The following is a 12,662-nucleotide window of genomic DNA, read 5'->3' on the forward strand; positions in this document are numbered from 1 at the left end:
TTCAAAACCTGGGAACCTTTATATTAACAGAAAATCTTAGACTTCAGTGTTTGTCTGTGGGTATTAAGGGTAGAATAAAGCCTTAATTGCTGGGAGAGGGTGAAGCAGATATTCTGTCATGGGCAGATATATTCTAACAGCTGCCTACCTCAGAAGCTCCTGATGCTGGCCACTGGAGACAGAATACTGGGGTAGATGGACCACACTTCTCTATTTTGTATGAAAGTTCCAAGGTTATTTTGATATGATAGATGAAAATTTGATTAAATGCAGCTGTATCCAAATGATTAAATCTTCAGTATTAAAGAAACCTTCCCTTTCAAGCAGTTCTTTGAACAATGTTTTTTTCCTTTTTCTTCCTCCAAACACGATAAGAAAAGTAGAGCCATTACAAGTAGTCACTGTTACACTGAAAGAATTATGTGTTAGTGCTGTGCCCTGAAGTAAGATCATGGGTGGAGTCCCCCCTGCTTAGTGTAACGCTGGTATTATCATACTAGTAATGTCATAGAATATTATCCTATCAAAGAGTTGCAGACAAATTTTCTACATGTTCCAGAACTGATTCTTTGCCTTTTTTTCCCCTCAAAACCAGGTGATTGAATGACTTTTGTGAATGGCTTCTGGAATTAGTCAGCATTTTTTAAGCGAAAGCATTTCACACTTTCATTCTGCAGGGAAAAAAAAAAAAAGCCCTAAATTCCTTTAAAGTGCTTGATGAAGCAACGAAGTGAGGAAACTCCTAATTGCCTCTCTCAGCTAGTCCAAGCATGCTTTGGTATTTCAGCATGCAGATTGCATTAAGAACGGTTCCAGGATTTCAGACGACATGGAGGGAGTCTCAGGCTCTTTGTGTGTACATATGCTTTACAAGCAAATACTGAGAACCTTTGTTGTGGTTTCATGCCGTCGTACAGCCAGGAAAATATTTTCAAGTACACACTGAAATAGAGCAACTAGTTGTAAAAGCTACCGGTGGCTTGTTTTTATCATTTTGCCCACAGAATAGTCTTTGCCTAGCTCCTCTGTTTTCAATGTAGGTGAAGGAGCAATAGGGTTTGCATGACTGTGCTTCATTAAGGCTCACAGAAGAAGAAATTCCAAGCTGATTAGGAAGGGTGAGATTGTGCTGTGGGCCTTGTTCACTTAGGTTCCTGAAATATTACCTCTGGGGAGAGTAGTGGTGACTGTGTCCTGCAACCACACATCTGGTCCTCTCCTGACAGAAGTTTTCCCTGCTCTGTGCTGACCTGTGCCAGCTACCCAAATATGCAATGCAAATGAATGGAGAATGTCATTCCTGATCTCAGGCCTTACCCCAGGTTATGGAGTTCAGATGAGACAGAGAACTTCCTACTGACTTTCTGCACCAGCTAATTTTAACTCATTAAATGTCTGAAGAGGAAGATTCACACGCGTTTCTCAAGAAACAGGCTGTGCCTTTTGACTGAAACTCCGGAGTAAACTACTAGTCATGGAAATGGCACTGAGAGAGCAATATGAGGCTGGCAAATCTAACTGCAGCCTGGGTGAGATATGTAGGGACTGAAGACATCGCCTAGCCAATAACCCTATGCTTGTATTATGAATTGTTCCATTTATTTTTTCTTTATTTATATTACATGCCACAGTCCTGTTGCAGTGGGATAATGAAATCCTTATATTGGCTTGATTGGTGTAAGGGAAGCATGAAAGAGCATCTAAAAATGCTCTTAACCAGAGCCTCGTGACAGAAAACAGCCTCCTACTGCTCCCCCGCAGGGTCCCTGTTGGCAGAGCATTAGGAGGAAATCTATTCACCAGAATATGTCTGGTGCAGATCAGTGCCTCTTACGACACATTAGGTGGATTTTGCTGAATTTGGCCTGCTGCATCAATATAATTATCTTTCTGTCTTCATATGAATCAGATAGATACAGTTTAGCCGATCTGGAACACCTCTTTCTCCCTCAGAGATATGTATGTTTTTAAGGAAAATGCTAAAGCATGGAGGAATTTACCTTGAACTGTGATGATCAATGGTCTATCACAAACCAATACCAAGAAGAAAAATGTGAAAGATCAGCTATCATGTAAAATACTGGACAATTACTTCTTTCAAGCTACTCTGACTCTCCATTTCCTATTCATGTGGTGCTGAACTTTTGGGACTGATCTTCAGCTGTCAGGGTGGTGAGGCACTGGCACAAGCTGCCTAGAGAAGTGGATGCCTCATCCCCGGAAGTGGGATTGCATGGGGCTTGGATAAACTTGCTCTAGCAGAAGGTGTCCCTGTCCATAGCAGGAGTTTGGAACTAGATGGTTTTTCAGGTCCCTTTAAACCCAAACCATCCTATGATTCTATGATTCAATTGCCTGTCATCACAGTCAGCCCATGGTGATTTGAGCCAGAGCATCAGGTCGTGGTTTGTATCATTTAGCCAGCAAACAACTGATACCTAGCCATCTTTCCTAAGAAATCGATGGATTTAGAAAAGGGCAGAGTGGACTGGCAGCTCTTAGAAAAGTGTTTCTAAGACAGACAGGAATGGTTTGCTAACATACAGCTTCGGTAAAGAAACATGCAGTGTTATTGATTAAAATCCAAGTATAATATACTTGACTAGAGCTTTTGTAAATTTCACTACTCTTTTGTTTCCCTATAACCTTAGGAGGCTATACACAAAATGCTATTTTTAAGGACACTGTTTGTTCCTTAAGGGAACAAAGAGAGACTTTCTACTTTGACCTGACGCTATGCTTCCAGAGGGGTATAGTGTTATCTGAGCTGCCAGATTAAATTACTGATAATCCATTAATATTATTAAGTAAGTAAACAAATACCTCACATAAAAATCCTGATTGCGTTTATTGCCTCCAGAGCTCAGTAAAGCAGGTTTGTTTATATCATGTACAAAAATATTTGGTCAATAAGAAAACTCTGCTAAATAATTACTTAGGAGCAAGTAACATCTCAAGTTGTTTGTTATTCAAAGCCATGCTCTTTCACTTACTTGCAGAATTAATGCCAAGAAAGACAGGCAGATCAGGAGAATGGGTGCCTGTCACTAGCTGTAACAAAGATGCTGCCAGAAAAATTCACATATGTGAAACCTGTTCTTGTTCCTGTAGGGAAAAGTGCTGGTTTTCTGTCTGATAATGCATATTCTTCCTTTTCTTTTGTTCTCTTGAGATTATTTTTTTGACTTTTTCTTATATATTTATTTATTTATTTTACAAATTTGAGCCCTGCTGATGGCTGCAGTGAACCGGTAAGGCAGATACCATCGTGCAGCCTGTAAAACTCAGTGTTGCTGCAGGAGGAGAAGGAGTAGGGAGGAGTCGTTCTGTTTTTCTTCCATTTAGATTTGTTGCATGTTTACCAAGGTGGAAGGATTAGTGCCTTGGAGATCATTTGCTTTTATAAGCTTTAAACTAGAGTAGAAAAAGTTTCGTGTCTTGATTCTTTTCCAACAGCTCTCTCTCCTCTCAGCAAGGCACACAGGAGCAAGCTGAGACATATTGATTGCCAGCAGACTCTTCCAACAAAATTGCCCTGTCTGAATCAGTTAAACTGGGTGGGAAGAGGTAACTTCTGCCAGTTTTCTACCATCATCTCTCCTAGCATGTGTTGAAACACCCAGGGCATTCCCCAGGGTTTTATAATCATTACGAAATGCTCCAGATTTCTCTATTCAAATGATGTCAAAACTCTAGCCCAAATGCAGCCATACTTCACATAGCTTGTAGTCTTTTTGTGTTTTATATAGACTTGCTGTGAAATATTGATTCCCTTCATGTTTCATGGAGGGAAAAAAGGTTTTCAAACAGTCAGGAAATAGGAGCTTTTGGGTTCATATTGTCCCTATTTACATCTAATGGGAAGGATAAGTAATGATGTCTAAATCTTCGCACTTCTGAAAAATACTTCTGGAGGGATGTGTGTCTGATAGCAATGAAAAAAACCCCAACAAACACAAATTAAAAAATATCTGATGCACACAAAGCTAATTCCATCCAGAACACACTAAATCCCAGAGCAGCAAACTTGAAAATAGCTAAATTTAACCAGATTGCTCTCTCTAATTGACATTTTCAGAAAATTACGAGAATGATTTTCATGATGATTGTTTTAAAGTAACAGTCCGTAATGAAGATTTATTTACTGCTTTGGAAAAAATATTGTGGAGATACTTAACGAATAATAAGAGGAATCTCCTGGTTTACTAAAAAGAATCCCATTTCCAATTCTCATGTGGATTAACAGCCAGTCTGAAGGTCATATATTTTGCCTTAGCAAGGTTATCTGATCACCCCTGAGGAAATTAGAGCTGCCTTTCTGCTTTTGGCACTGTGTAACAGGTCAAATTCTTCTTATTGAAAGTAAAATTAAGATTTCATTCAACCAGCTTGTCCACTGCATTTTAAATGCTCAATGATAAAACGAATTTGTTTCTTGCTCTACTGTGGCAGAACAAAAACCCAAAAACAAGGGATCTGGAGCAAGGAGCAACCTTATAAAAGCAAACCAGTGCAGAGTGCTGTTCATTAGGCTGTTTGGTTTTGGCAGCAGGAAAATAAGAGTTTCCAAGTCCTAATTACAATTTCACCACTGACTTGCTGGGTGCCCTGGGCAAATCCTTCCTGTCTGCTGTTCCTTGTGTGTCTCTAGAATAGCAATAACAATGTCTAACTGTCCCTCAGTAAAGTTAAGCAGATTAATTAAATGCCCTATTAATCTGTTGCCATAACTCAATCCGAACAGTTCTTTCCTATATCAGCATTCCCAATTCACTACCTGATTCAATCCTGGAGCAGTACACTGAAAAATCATTGATCTCTATGATCTGTTATAAACCATCTGGTGGCTTCTCATGGGGATCTAGGGTATCTGCCTCCTACTTTCTAGAGGCAAAAAAAGGAAAGAGAGTGCTGTAGAAATTAATGAGTATTATTTTTCTGCTTCTATAGTAATGATGAAGCATCTTTTCCTATGAGGAAATTAATGAGCCACACAAGGCTCAAAGCCAGAATTTGAGTGGTTTGCTATTTCTATTTTGTTCCTTATTTGCTTTTTAGTGCACTCTGGTTTAAATGTGATTATGAGGGAACTTCCACATCCTACCAGGTCAAAGGGTGTTGACTTTTTTTTTGTCTGGTATGTAGTTCAGCTTCTTTGTTACTGCAGAAAACCCAGAATTAGCCTAGTGTAAAAAGACTGTTCCAAAAGCCCATGTAAATTACATTTCTGCTGAGTCAGACTAATATAGCTGAGTTAGGACAATGCACATTACTGTAGACATAATATGGTTTTATTCACAATTACTCATTTTGACGAACACTCACCACCCACACACACACTTAATTCTAACTAGATTACGTGTATCAGTGCTGCATTCTGAAAAGAGGAATACAATAGGGATTACATTATTGTTTTATGTCTGAGAATAAATACCAGAGTCAGCAGATATTGAAACCCGGGGAGATGTTTTCTTTAGACAGAGGAGTTAGACGCTTCACATACTTATTTATTTTCACTAAGAAGATGTTAAATGGAAGCTTTTATTTGCATCATGGTGCAAACTGTGCTAGACTCATTAGTGGTTTAAATGTCATTACCCCATTACTACGGTGACAATGTCTCCCCACGTGTTGAAATTCCAGGATAGTTGATTATCCAGAGTTATTCAGCAAATATTGAAGCACAGTCTTGTATTTAAATCTCCATATTTTTTCCTTCAATGACTGCAAAAGTAGTCTTTATTCTGCAAATCAATATGCTGAGGTTTTGTTGGTTCCACAGTCAGGAGACTGGAACAAAAGGTGTGAAGTTACCCCATTCATCTTAATGGGGTGTTAATGACTTCAAAGGCTGGTTGTGACCATTTAAATGTGAATGCCATTAATCAGCGGGGGGGAAGCATGAACACTCATCTTGAGTGGTAGACATGTAATTGCTTAGGGCAGAGGGGTCCAATTTTTGTTTCTGAATGAAGATGCATGTTTAGAAACAGAAAAAAGGGGCTGGAAATCCCTACTTCTCTGCTTTGACAAAATTAAGGGAAATATAACCCCTAGCTAATGCTCCACTGTGGTTCTAGGAATGTATTGCTACCACAATCACAAATTAGATAGTCTGCAGGAAATGAGTAACTCTCAGCAGTGCTGTCTTTTTGATTATTGCTACAAGACAGCAACTTACAAAATTAACTTTCCTTCCAAACAGTTCTCCTGTGTACTTTGATCGCAAAGTTCAATTTAATAGCTGACTCCTCCATAGCCCCCCTTTTGGGACTGATGGGGAAGGTTTTACTAGCCCTTTTTTTTGTGTGGTAATTTTTTGTGCCACACAGGTTCAGTCACTCCAACATGTTTGCAACATCCTATGATTTGGGGAGGGGAGGTGGATGATACTGACACTGTCTCTTAGTGGTTTTGGATAACTGGGATGTACCAGAGCTTACTTTTCAAGAGCAACAGCTTTTGGAAGGTTTTGAGGATCAGCAGCCATGCTAGTTGCTCAGTGCATTTATTGTGATTATTCCACCCTATTTTCACAGAATCACAGAATAATTAGGGTTGGAAGGGACCTCTGGAGATCGTCTAATTCAACCCCATCCATTTTGTTCTTCTCTTACCTAATGCTATTTCTTGAGCTGTCTATGCTGGAAAAGGGCCCGTTCCTCTGTGGTTTGCTGGCACAGGGAGGAGGGAATTGACAACGAACTCCACAGTTATGTCACTAGTAAAAACAACTATATATTTCATCCTTTTTCCTCTCTTCTCCTCTTCTTCTTTGTAATCTTGGTTGAATAATTTAACTTCAGTGAGTACCCTCTTAGTCCTACTCTGCCCCTCTCTCCTGGCTTTTCCTCAACCTTTGGATGAAGTTTTCAGCATCACAACTTCCGTTCTGACATTCTTCTTGTTTCTCTTGCTGATGCACCTGCCAGTCCTGAATAAACACTTGGTATTATCTTTGGGCTGGAGGCAGGTGTATTGCATAAAGGGTTTGCCTAAGGACTCTGATGTCATCTTCCTCTTGCCAGGTTTCCACCACTGTCAATATTTCTCTCCAACGAAGGGGAGGTTTAAAATTTATTCAAATCCCTTCTTTCTTTTGTGTAAACTTGATCTCAATTTCAATCTCATAAAATATTTTTCTAATCTGCCCATTTTCCATCAATGCTTCCTACATTGTTATATTGATCTGCATGAAATTGGCAGGGAGTCCTTCCTTTAAATGACCTGCTGAGTCCATTAGATGTTTCTGTGGGGTGTATTGGACATAAGCATCATGGCTGTCAATCCACAGGAGGGTAACTGGAGAACAGATACTATAAATTCTAGTTCAGGGGTTATGTGTAAGCAATTTTTTGACTGACTATAGGAAGTAGGAGAGGTTATAAGAAAATTATCTCTTTTGTGAAACAACGACAGCAATAACAACCCAATAGAAAAATGGTTGAATGAACTCAGAAGTTATCCATATAAATAAACCCCCGCAGTGCTTTAATGGGAAGGCAAAATAATCCACAGTTCAGCTCCAGAGTTCATCTAGATTCTGAATTCCTGCTTTTGGGGTATTCAGCAGAGCAACTTCCTTAGGATCTTCTTTGGCTTTAACTCTCACTAGGGTCTGCCAACCTTAAACAGCAGTGTTCCACTGCAGACAAGTCTTAATAGAAGAGTTATATGGCACTAAGTACATTCCTGTTGCCAGATCTTACCAGGCTCATTAAGTTAAAATATTGTACCTTCATGAGGCTCTGCTGTCCTTCCAGCCTAGCATCACACATTCTCTCCTCATCCGCATGGTCCCATGTGTCTCCTTTGCCTCCTCCTCATATCCCTGTAGTGTTTCTGAAAGGGTGGACTGAGAATATGGTCACCTGTTCTACTTGAGCTCATCCCTGCTTGGGCTGTGGAGCAGCAGGCTGCTCTGACATTCCAGGGAGATTAATCAGCCCAGCCTCAAAGCCTTTGAACTAACACTCCTCTACATGTTATTTCTGGATTTGGCCTTACGGTATTGTCATGTAGCCTTAAGGTAAAGGACAGTCAAGCTGGTACAAGCTCTTGTTGAATTATAATCAGATGGAATTTATTTTTACTGTGTTTTTGGCATTGCTGACACATTGGCTTTGCACAGCTTAAAAAACATCAAAGCTGACAAATGGGTGAGAAACAGCAATGCCGACAGCATCACAGAAAGGAACAGGAAAAGGCCAAATTAAAGAAATCATGAAGAAACTGGTACCAGCAAGCGAGTCAGCAAAACATAACAGGTTTCCTGCTTCAGCATTGTCCTGGAGAGCTTCCTGCTTCTTGGCAGGCAGGGAATAAGACAATTCAATGATCCTACACACTCCTGTCTTTCCCATCTCTCCCATGGTTTCTTGTTACCACCTTGCAGCTGGGCAGCCTATAGCTGTCAGAGAAAGCAATTGAGACTTTCCACTGTGGACTGGAAGAGACATATTTTCAAAAGGAAACATGGAAGGAATTTCAAAATATTTTTATCCATTATTTTGAAATGTTGTGCTAGGAGTTCAGATAGAAAATGAGCACATGGAAAAGCAGATCATCAGTTCTCTTGTGGACCCAAACACCAGGAAAAAAGTAATGTGTAGCAAGTAGAATGATAAAATAAATAAGGAAGGCATAAATTGGAAATACATTTCCCCAAAAGGAACTGTTTCTTTTCTTTTACAAGAAAGTTCTAGAACAACAGTTTTTAATTTCCATTTCAGTCAGGCAGATGATGAAAAATTGTAGCAGAGGTTGAACAATGAGTCACTTTAGCGACCAGTCTTGTGAGAGTTGCCATAAATAGAGCTAAGACCATCAATCTACTGATTATTATTATTATTATATTATTATAAAATACCATTCAAACATCTTGTACATTTATTAGAGCAGATAAAATGAAACAGGATGTTGACGCTACAGATGCTCATCAAAGTGCACAGGCATAAATGTCAGACCATGGCCTGCTTGGCAGAAGCACCTGAGAGTTCAGAATCTGGACATTAGATCATCATGTGAGATGAGAATGCTTCTAATATTCAAGATATCAGTATTTTAAGATGGATGTTAGCTATATTTTAAGTAATGAAAATGTTTAGAGTTGTTGGAGGCTAGGGAGTTGAATATATCTAGTCCACAAAATGCCCAGTGTCATAGAGAAAGAAGACAATCAATGTAGAAAACATCAGCCATCTCTGAGCTAAAAGTTGACCTTCTTTAAACACTCACTCACTCTCACACTTTAAATGTGTGGAGTCCTGGGTTTATACACAGTGAGGTCATTGTGCCTCCCTATGTCTCCTGCAGTGGGTTGGCAGCAGGAGTCAATCTGTGCCCTGTGCCTCACCTGGCACCTCCCAGAGTCTGGTATGTAAGTCTAAACCATCTGAAACTTCAGTGTAAGTTGGTATACTGAGCTGTAAGTCACAGCTGCTGAGAGTTTGGCTCATACCTGCTTCTGGTAGTTTCAGCAGAGGAGCAGGAAAGCAGCTGGAGTAAATACCATATAAATCCAGATCGAATGGAAAGACTTGCCTGTCAGTTCCTTCAGATGTGAAACAAGAGAAAAATATAAAGAATAATAATTATTAATGCCTAACTTTTTCCTGTTTGTTGGTATAAAAATAACAGATTAACTAAAAACTTTGAAAAAGTGGTGCCTGGATTGAAAAGAAGGCAGATGCTAAATTATAAAGCTCCAATGAGAGTTAAGCGTACTCAGTAGCAGTCACTAAGTTTCTTCTTTTTCTTTCTCAGTTCTATAACTCTATTTTCACATTGTAGCTGAAAGAAAGAGCAAAATTAATGAACTAATGTATTTAATAAAGTTATTGTGAAATCATAAGTCTATTGGACCAAACGCAAGGTTCTGTGATTAATCTTCAAGACCAGTGATGAACACGACTCAAAATATCAGTGAGAGGACCTCTCCCTTTGTATTGCTGACATCCTTTGGCAACTGTGTTCCTTCAGAAACTATGAGCTTGTCAGCCTCAAGGGTGAAGCTTGTGGGAGCTGGAGATAGGGCTTCCTTGGCACCAAGGCAAGTGGTTTGGATCTCATTATCAGAGGAAATAAGAAAGACCACAAATCTCATTGCCGTCAGAACAATGTCTAAGGCTCACTTTTCCAACTTCGATTTTCCAAAGCTGCTGCTAAAAATACCCAGGAAAAAAGGACAAAGTTGAACGAAGAAAGAAAAAGGAAGATATATAAAGGAGAGAAGAGAAAAACAACATGATTGTGTCCCCAGCTGCCTGTGGAGAGTAGGAAGAGAATTACACACCTGTTGGTGTTCACTGTGAATTTAGTGGTAATATGTTATGAGCTGTTTTAGCAGTTGGCATGGGCAATTTTATAAGACTCTAAATAGGAAATTGTATATAGAACCATAGTGATTTTTCTCTTGCTTTCAGCTGTTAAACACCCTAATCACCCAGCTAATCAGAAGAGTGATTGGCAGATTTAATACCTGAGAAACTAGAATTTATCTTTATCGATGGAGACTGATCGATTGCATCTTTCATTGCTGGATACTTCATAATTTTTCACTATATTGACACATTTCTGTAATGCTGCTACAGTAACAGGGCTGTGAGCATGATAAACCATAAGATGAATTCCTGAGCGGTGTTAGTACTACCATTCTGTCTCACTGTAGTGTTTTTTTTAAGTATTCCAAAGAATTGGCTTTGGTTGCTGATTTAGAGATATAATTCAGATTTCATGTCTCAGATGGAGAAGTTAGTTGGGCTCCTGATCATACCTGACTCAATATCCACCAGACTTAGTTACAAAGCATCTGAAGTTGCTTGGAACATATCTGTATTTCACAGTGGAGCCTGGTCAGTCACGCCCAAGAAAACATGACTAAACTAGGACCGCATCCAAAAGCAGTGCAGACCCCCATCAGGGTGGTATGGCACTAATGGTAATTAAACCTACTCTTGTTGGGGTTTTAGTTTAGTCTTAGTTTTTTTTTCCTGTTAAAGGAATTTTCTCCCATAGGCATGTTGCTAGGGGACAAATAGCTGTACTTAAGAAAGACAAAAAGGGGAGTGGGGCAGGCCTGGCTACTCCTTTGTCTACACCTGGGTGTGGGGTCAGTTCGCTCTGAGCGTCCGGGGAGAGAAGCTGCAGAGAAAGGAGCTGCTGCTTCTTTCTTTTTGGCCGTTCTTTCTTCCTGCTGGAAACAACGCTGGGACCCCAAAAGCTGCTTTCCCTGCCCTGCTGGAGGCCGAGCTGTGGCTGCCCTGCTCCGCTGCTGCTTTGAGCTTTCGCTACGCTGCAGCCCTGCTCGCCCTGCCTGCCTGGGCCTCCGTGGGGTTTTCCCATCTGGATACATCTCGTCTGCCACTCGGGATTTGCGTTCGTCCCTGCCGCTCCAGCCTGCTGTTCCTGAGAGTCTGGGATCGGCTGCCCAGGGGTTTGTGAAGCCTTTGTTCCATCCTTTTCCCGGGATCCCAGGGCACCAGAGCCGCGTGCTCCCCGAGCTCGCTCCGGAGCGCCCCCTGCAGCCGCGGGGGAACCACCGCACCTGCCCTGCTCACCGGGAGCCGCCAGCGCCCCTGCCGGCTGCGAGCGGAACTGCACCCGAGGGGAAAGGGCCTGACAGCCGAGAGGGCTGGGGCTGGGTTTGTGATTGCTGTTACTGCCAGAGTTGTTGTTGTTCTGTTTGGCTGGTTATATACATATATATATATATATATAGTAAAGAACTGTTATTCCTATTTCCCACATCTTCGCCTAAAGGCCCTTGATTTCAAAATATAGTAACTTAGAGGGAAAAGGGGTTATATCTGCCACTTCAAGGGGGGCCTCTGCCTTCCTTAGAAGACACCTGTCTTTCAAAACGGAGACAACTCTGCAGCAGAACTGATGAGTTTGGACGTGATACCACTTAGTTTGTACACATTCATGTCCTCAATGGCTGTCTCTGCTAGGCCGCGTACCCTGCCTCTGCAGGTGTCTGCTGACATCTCCAAAAATATGGGCATCCTCCCATCCAACCCAACAGGTTCCTGAACTCCTTTACATGTAACTTTCTACCTGTTGGCGTGTGGGCATGAGAAACAGCCACATTTCAGGTCCTTATCTTTGCTTGCTCAGTCATCGCTTCTCCTCATGGCATTTCCTTCTGTTCAGGAAGAGATGATTCAGCTTTCAGACATCTGTGAACTCCATTCACCTGGATTAGACTCAAAGAGTAAAGATTCCCAAGGCAAGAAGATAGTTAGAAAAGTGATGGCACAATTTTTAAATTGATCTATTCCATCATGGAGATAAGTTTTATTTTTTTTTGAACATCATAGACTTTTTCTGGATCAAATAAGTACCGACAACTAGCTGGGCCAGATTTAATTTTAGACATGTATGTATGTTCCCTTGGGTTCATAAATTTGAATATAACTCTTAGGCCTTGTTTTATGTGAATACAGAATCATGATTATCGTTAATAGCTATTGGCTTCTATACTACTCCTCTCTCATGAGGGAAGGCTGAGAGAGTTGACTGTTCATCCTGGAGAAGAGAAGGCTTAGGGGACTCTCATCAGTGTATATAAACACATGAAGTGAGGGTGAGAAGAGGATGGGTCCAGGACCAGAGGTGATGGGCACACACTGAGATGCAGGAGGTTCCCTCTGCATCAGTAA

The 12,662-nt window shown here is 40.8% G+C and overlaps 1 long non-coding RNA gene across 1 annotated transcript in view; it reads left to right on the forward strand.

Moving 5' to 3' along the window:
- LOC109145492 overlaps positions 1 to 12,662 on the forward strand; it is a 43,596-nt gene that overhangs the window by 13,929 nt on the left and 17,005 nt on the right. The window lies entirely within an intron of this gene.

Source organism: Corvus cornix, chromosome Z (genome assembly GCF_000738735.6).
Source record: "Corvus cornix cornix isolate S_Up_H32 chromosome Z, ASM73873v5, whole genome shotgun sequence".
Taxonomy (NCBI): Eukaryota; Metazoa; Chordata; class Aves; order Passeriformes; family Corvidae; genus Corvus; species Corvus cornix.